The sequence below is a fragment of the Rhipicephalus microplus genome, chromosome 8 (assembly GCF_043290135.1).
Source record: "Rhipicephalus microplus isolate Deutch F79 chromosome 8, USDA_Rmic, whole genome shotgun sequence".
NCBI lineage: Eukaryota > Metazoa > Arthropoda > Arachnida > Ixodida > Ixodidae > Rhipicephalus > Rhipicephalus microplus.
In genome coordinates this window covers 106301216-106308264 of record NC_134707.1, presented here as the reverse complement: position 1 = coordinate 106308264, position 7049 = coordinate 106301216, and the positions used below count along the sequence as shown (strand labels likewise).

General features: G+C 40.3%; 2 non-coding genes across 2 annotated transcripts; both read right to left on the bottom strand.

Annotated features, from left to right (window-relative positions):
• Positions 1 to 287: 287 nt before the first annotated feature.
• On the bottom strand, positions 288 to 359 carry TRNAG-UCC (transfer RNA glycine (anticodon UCC)). The gene has a single exon. It is a non-coding gene; the product is annotated as a tRNA-Gly (tRNA).
• A 3667-nt stretch (positions 360 to 4026) lies between these two features.
• Positions 4027 to 4098, bottom strand: TRNAG-UCC (transfer RNA glycine (anticodon UCC)). The gene has a single exon. It is a non-coding gene; the product is annotated as a tRNA-Gly (tRNA).
• Positions 4099 to 7049: the final 2951 nt, after the last annotated feature.

The following is a 7049-nucleotide window of genomic DNA, read 5'->3' as shown; positions in this document are numbered from 1 at the left end:
CGCAGAAGTAGGTCACACTTGACTTCACTTGAACTCACTGCTTTGATGCGAAACATTTTTGTCTGAATTTCGCGATGGCTGAAACGTTGCCTTCTTGTGGAATTACTGGCGCCTGGAATACCCTGAAATTCAGCTTATACTCATGATCTGAAATGGAATTGCAGAAATTTACTATCGGATGCACGCGTTCATTCTTGCGTTTTAAAACTGATCAATTGGTCGTAAAGTAGCGGCAAACATTCTAGTAAAGAAAGAAACAAAAAAGAAGGTTAACGAGAACAAAAATGTGCGTCGGCAGGGAATCGAACCCGGGTCAACTGCTTGGAAGGCAGCTATGCTAACCACTATACCACCAACGCAGCTTTTTTTTTTCTTTATTGTCTATACCACCGACGCCGCACGTGGTGCGTTTGAATTGTTGGTGTTTTTGACCTATCGACGACATCAAACTACAAAACAGCAAGCAGCTGGCGGGCGAGGAGTGACCATGTCGTTCACCGGACGTGAACCCGCTCCACTAAACATTCACGTCCAAGCAGCGTGCTTTTTAAAAGATGGCTTGCTCTCACGCATTGATTCCGCGGTTGGTGAACACATTTCAAATAGCATTATGCTGTCAAGGCTTTAATTTTTGTTGTCCTTGTTAATTCATTCTCGACAAAAGTTGAATGTCTCATTATTATTTTTTATTCTTTCGTGAAATGTTACTGTTTACAGTCGTCGGCTTTTGCTTCTTTCGGCCTTCCTATAAGTGTTTGATTTGTCTTTCATTTCACGACTTTATTTTCACTTCGACAGTACAAACCTAGCACTTTGCCTGGACACAATAAAAATATTAGTGAAAGAATAAATGAATGAGCAAACATTCTGGGCACACTGCCACCATTTTAACATCTGCTCGTCACTTCCATTTTTTGTTCCCAACTCCATTGGTACAGTCCAAAGGTTTGCGAATAACGTTCCTAGAGCGTCAGAAGAACACCACCGGGAAGGTGAATATGCGTTATACTAGTTTAGTGTCGCTAAGTAATAAACTATTCATTGACTATTTCAATGACCTCAATAAACTATTCAATAAACTATTTTATTGAGCGCACGCAATGATGCCAGGAAAAGTATAGAGATTGCTAATGGTAGTAATGGTAATGTAACGAGAATAAAGAAAACAAAATAAATTTATCTTTTTTTCAAATTGTTTTCATCGCATTTACTTTACACTTTATAATAAATAAATTTATTATACTTAACACGGTGTCATCATCTATTTGTTCTAATATATTGTGCCTAACAACAAAAACAAGCCCTTCAATTAACAATGCTTTCTTCATTCAATCAACTGTGTGACGCAAAGCAACGAAAAGATTTAATAGTTTGATTGCGCACTTAATCAATAGTTATTATTAGCTACTCTAGGTTAATGCTGAAGGCTTGAGTTTCATTTCTGCTTGCAGCATGTTGCCTCATAAAGCAATATTGCTTTCGGTTCTGTTAGATGGTCATTCAAATACACGGCCTTTCTGCTGCTTTCTATGAATTTAATTAAGGACTTAGTGGTCTTAAGCTCGTAAAAATATTTTTCACGCAAATATGATCATCCTCGATGAAGTTGTCGTTAATTAAGACGCACATTTGTTATACTGAAGAAAAAAAAGGGGACAGTAAGTGAACTGACTGACTATCCCAACACCAAATAAGAATTCATACCATGTGTTTCGTAGGAGCTTCTAAAATGTAGATTTATTAAAGTAATGTATTGCTTTTTGACGACATATTTGCAAGTCTCCGAGCTTTTAAACGCATAGGTTATAAGAATCCGAATAGCAGAACTGGTTTCCAGAAAAGAGGGAGGCATCCGGACCACATTTATAAAAATTTTTGAGGATGACACCCGCTAAGAATGCTCCCTGAGTTACAAAGTACCGCGTAGCCACTTCTTGTAGCAGATGTGGACTTGAGCCTGCCCAGCTGCGCCATAGAAAAGTTATGACATCATTTGTTTTTATCTATTGTTGTGCTGACAAAGGACAGGTGGGGAGCCTAAGATTTTGTTAAGAACGTAGCCGAGCAAAATAATTTGACAAGTTGCAGTGTGGTGCACTGCAGGGCTCCTTCATGTTCTCTCAATGTAGCGCCTCCATATACGTGATGTTTTACCTGAAGAAAATAAAAACATCTGAGCGTAGTCTATGTATTACATAAGAGCATATCTGCCAGCTGTGTTTTACCTAGACATGTTCTCCTGTTTGCAACAGCTCAACACCCAAGAAACACTGTCTTTCTGTTAGTACATATATGTAGGCTATATGGTGCTTTTACGCAAGGCTGAGAGGTTTCCAAATTCTCGACATTCGTATTGTACTATTGTGAGCAACAATACAATATATTTAGAATGTCCAGTTCTTGCCTTTCATAAGGTTTCTTCGTATATACACAGGAAACGCTCTGCGGCAAATACAGTCTGGAAAAGTGTGCTCAGTAGCATTAACACGCACGATCATATAGACGGGAGCTTGAGTTCGCATGGGTGACGCATTGTACAAACCAATAGGAGTGATAGTTTCTCCAGCTTCTTAATACTGAACTAGTATTGAGAAACAGGAGGTTCACATCATGTCAAACAGGTGCAAGTACAGATACTCAGACACACACACACGTGCGCACGCACGCACAAAAATCACGATCAAAAAGGGGTTTTTAAATCGTCCATAGAGAGTTTGTAACCACTGACCTGAAACTCTGTGAGGAGTTTAACATGGTCATGTAGTTCCTAAACTCTGTCATTCAGCAAGGTGCGTTTTACGACGACGTGTGCCAAGCTCACTCGGCTACCAGGCAGTAAATAATTGGGGCTGTGGAGTTTTGGGGGCTTATATGCTGAAAAAACTCGCATCTCGGCTAATTATCGTTTTCAATGTATATACAAAATCGTTATAGTTTATGGCATACCTGTAATAGCACACGCGAACATATAAAAATATGATTATAACAGCCTAAAGCAATCGCAGTATGCAAAGAAATCTTTGGTATGATATGACACAGAGAAATCAGATACAAAATGTGTAATACACCTGTCACAATATCCCAACGATAACAGAAAAGTACAGATTTCTTTTATGAAGTTTTATACATGTGGCGTTCAACCTAAGAGCCTTATTGCTGGTGGCTGTGTGAGTTCTTGAATAAACTCAACGCTTCATGTTCAACTCGATGGAAAAGGAAGTACGCTGCTCGGCTAATCAACTGGAAGACGCGGGTTTACATCGCAGCCATGGCAGTCGCATTTCCATGGAGGCGAAGTTGCAGTTGCCCGCGTACTGAGCGAAGGCAGTGCACGTTGAAGAAGAACAAATTGTCGAAAATTCCCGGAGCCCTCCACAACGGAGTTCCTCATAATCATATCGCGGGTCTGAGTTGTAAAGCCCCTGATATTATTAGCAACTCGTCGTGTTTGCGAGTTCAAGCTTATGAGATGGTTTTAAAATAATAATAAATGCTCCCAGAGATCCAGGCGCGTATTGCACAAGTCAGTGTTTACATGCGTAACGAACCGTCTACGAAAAGAAAAGCAGTGAAGAATGCGCACGTGTAATTATTTTCCATGTTAGAGGCATAAAACGTTTTTTCGCTTGCGTAATTTGCGCCTGAAAAGTGCCTGTTTAATGCTCAAAAAGCCAACCTTCGATAACATCCAACCTCTGATGAAATTTGAAGTAGCAATATGTCACACCAAATTCACGTGACCACGTTCTTCCAAGCGTTTTGAAACTGAAAAAGCAGCCCTATAATCTCGGTGTCCATCAGAATAACACCACTTAAAATATTAGGGCGCTAAAAGGTGGCAGTGGGTGCGGAATATTCACTCAATCCTTCATTCAGTCATTATTTAAATAATTTATTTCTTGAAAAAAAAACCATTGAATCTATAGCTTCTAGTCGTGTTGAAACTTCAAAATTAAAAAAAAATATCGTGAAATAAAACAAAAACCTACAGTGAGCTCGCGGCAAATAAAGTGAAAAAAAAAATAGTGCGTCGGCCGGGAATCGAACCCGGGTCAACTGCTTGGAAGGCAGCTATGCTTACCACTATACCACCGACGCCACATAACGGTGGTCACGTCGTCGATATTTTTGAACGCATCCGCGGCGAAGAAACAAGCCTGCGATCCTGGGGGCAGCAGGTGACTGACCGAGCGTGAGCCGGCTGGGCCACGTGGCTGGGGTACGATTGGCGGGCTTTTTAAAAGCGGCTTTCTTCACGCAATTTGTGGTTGTTCAACACGTTTAAAATGGCAGTGCGTTTTCATAATGTTTCTTCTATTTATTTATTTGGTGCGAACTAGGGCGTGTGTTATTACTTTTTGCTCTTTCTTTAAATGCCACTACATACACTCACCAGCGTTCGAAACTATCACTTTCGTTACAAAAATTTTCTTTTTGTATAGTTTTCCAACGTTAATTTCTAATTGTAACGTACGTAACAAGCACCTAGAGCTTTATTTGCGTAGGTTTAAAATGTAATGATTAAATTAACAAATGAATCAATACAGATAAATGCTACGCACTTTGGCACCCTCTATAGGACTGCACTTTAATTCTTGCCACTTTCAGGTTTGGCACCTAGCGAGTCTGATATGTATAGAAAAAAAGTGAAGAAGCTACATTCGTATAGCTCCATCTAAACATCACATTGTGTGGGCAAACATGGTATACAAATTCAAATGACAGTAAGTTACTTGATCCAACTTTGTGGTGGAAGGCAACGGTGAGTGTTAACAGTTTAATTACACACTAAAACATTATTTACCGCATTTCTGTGCCGAATTATTGACTTCAAATTGTATCTGCAGCAGTTTATGCCATCGATTATTATCACTAGTTTTTATGGTGTTACTGCTTTAATTCAAGAAAACTGAGCAAATTCTTTATCCAATGGTTCTCTCAGAATCAATCAGCTGAGTTACCGTTGTTCGTTAGCTAAGCATAATTCTTTGATGTGCCTCTCATACTTCATCATCGGGCTGTCCTTGGTACCGTGAACAAATATATTCATAACAGGATACAACGAGTATTCATAGACTGCCCCAACTTCGTTACGGAACCTAAAGATTTCATAAAATGCCTTCGCGAGCTGTTTATCAATGACTGTTAGTATAAAAATGCGCATTCTTTCTTTGGCACCATAGATTCATACTCCAGTGTGTAAAAACCCACATGTCAAAAGATCCAGAAAAAATGCAAAATCGCCGTCACAAAAGGCTTCAAGCATCTTCAACGGCTCCACAAAGTTTGTTGTGCGTGCGTCACACCCATGAACAATGTTCACTGCATTACGATGTACGGCGTCACCTTTTCTTGCAGCAGATGTGGACCAAAGCCCGGCCAACTGCGTCGTGGAGCAGTTTAGCCATCAGGCGTTTTTGCAATTTCTTGTACCGGAAAACCAAATGTGTGAAACCTATTATTGTGTGTAGAATCTAGCCGATGAAACTATTTTTACGAGCAGCAGCATGCTCTGCGCATCGTACGTCTTCGTCATGTTTTCGCGAAGAACAACTGAACCGTACGCAGTATTCTAATGATTATTTCGGATTATATTATTATTAGTTGGGGGTTAACGTCTCAAAACCACCATGTGATTAGGAGAGACGCCACTGTTGAGAGTTTCAGAAATTTCGATCGCCTGGAATTTTTTAACGCGCACCTAACTCTAAACACACGAGCCTCCGGCGTTTTCGCTTCCATCGAAAACGTGACCGACGCCGCCGCGATTTCACCCAGCGGCATGCGGAATAGCAGCCGAGGGCTTTAGCCACTCGACTAACATGGCAGGATTTAATTGATTCGCACGCTGATGACAATGAAGAATGAGGGCTGAACCCTTTGTTATGGGTTGGAAGAATGTGATGAACCTCACGTTACGCAATTTGTGTGTTTTGAAGCCTGGTCACACTACTCGAATTCTTTAACCCTTGTTAGTAATTCACTCTTCTACCAGGCTTTATTATGTACGTTACTTTTGTTTTTTCATGACATAACGCTTCGGGAAGGTATTTTTTCAACTAAACTTCGAATCGAAGCAGATGCATTTTGTGCATATTGACGCAGGCCGCCATTTAGGAACGAGCTGCTGTGGCACTTACACGTTTCAACTGTTAAGAAGAAAACGGTTTTGTTGCTCTGGTTTTAGATCGGTAATTTTTTCTACGAATTCCAGATTTTGAACCCATTTTGTTAGAGTTTTTTTGCGATCAGGTTAGCTCTCCGCAAATTAGCAGCATCAACTAGTTCAGCCATAATTTTAACTGATTCGCTGGCGGTGTGTTCTTCTCTCACTGCAAAGGGACATTTCTAAGTGCTGAGTACTTTCAAGCCATTAGTTACACTGTATATACTTTTGGTTGAATCGGTTTGGGTACCAGGGTACAACAGAATTTTCCTCGATGAAATAGCTTGATGCATTAGCTAAGTCATCGTTGAATGGCCTGATAGTTCACATAGTACCACAATATAAAAAATAAACATAGGGGCAAGTCTTACGGAGAAAATAATGTGCGAAGAATTTTCTTTGCCGTGCATAGTGAACAACTTGAAATTTCAACATCTAAATAATTGTTGGAATAGTTAAATATGTCACATGCGTGCAGTCGAATTCGCAATCTTTAGGCTGTGGTGTCAAACTCCTGATCTTAATCTTTATTTACACAGAGCTGGTCTCGCAGCTTCCCCTAATTGTTGATTTGGTGGAGTCCCTCAGACAACAGACCATTGTCTAATGTATTGTAAAAGATACGCCGCATAGCGCAAAATTACATTTTATACCACCTTTCTTTTATACTCTGTTTCAGAAGTTCCCTTCAGCACTGTGGAGGCTACAGGGCCCCCAGCCAACAGGAAAGGCGATTAGCCCCTCCACATGTATTCGTCCACACCGTGTCGTCTGCTAACCGTCTTCACGGCATTTACTCACCGAATTGTCTTTGTACTCTCATTGAATTTGACAAGGGTTGTTTAATAACTTAAATAAGTAAGCTGTCCAACAAGCCTTCAAC